We start from the raw sequence: 336 nt of genomic DNA on the forward strand, positions 1-336 counted from the left end.
TATTATTATAATATATATAATATAGATTTATATGCTGATGGAGGATTATTAGCCAACGCTGGGAATCATGTTGGTGGCATTTGATGCCGCGGTCACACGGAGGACATTAGTACATAGCGTAGTGATGACATGAACATTGGCTTGAGGCAAAACAAGTCACCATACAAAGTCCAAGAGTTAAGAGGTTGCCAACCATTTGTACTACAACTCCCAGTATTCACAGCACGCTGGATGAACGGGGGACACAGACTCCAGGAAATGCTCATTCATGGGAATGGGGACCCGAGTGGATGGAAATATGGGGCTATGAGGATGTTATCAATAAAGCCCAACCCC

Source organism: Nanorana parkeri, unplaced genomic scaffold, assembly GCF_000935625.1.
Source record: "Nanorana parkeri isolate BGI_ZX_2015 unplaced genomic scaffold, ASM93562v1 scaffold1877, whole genome shotgun sequence".
NCBI classification, from domain to species: domain Eukaryota; kingdom Metazoa; phylum Chordata; class Amphibia; order Anura; family Dicroglossidae; genus Nanorana; species Nanorana parkeri.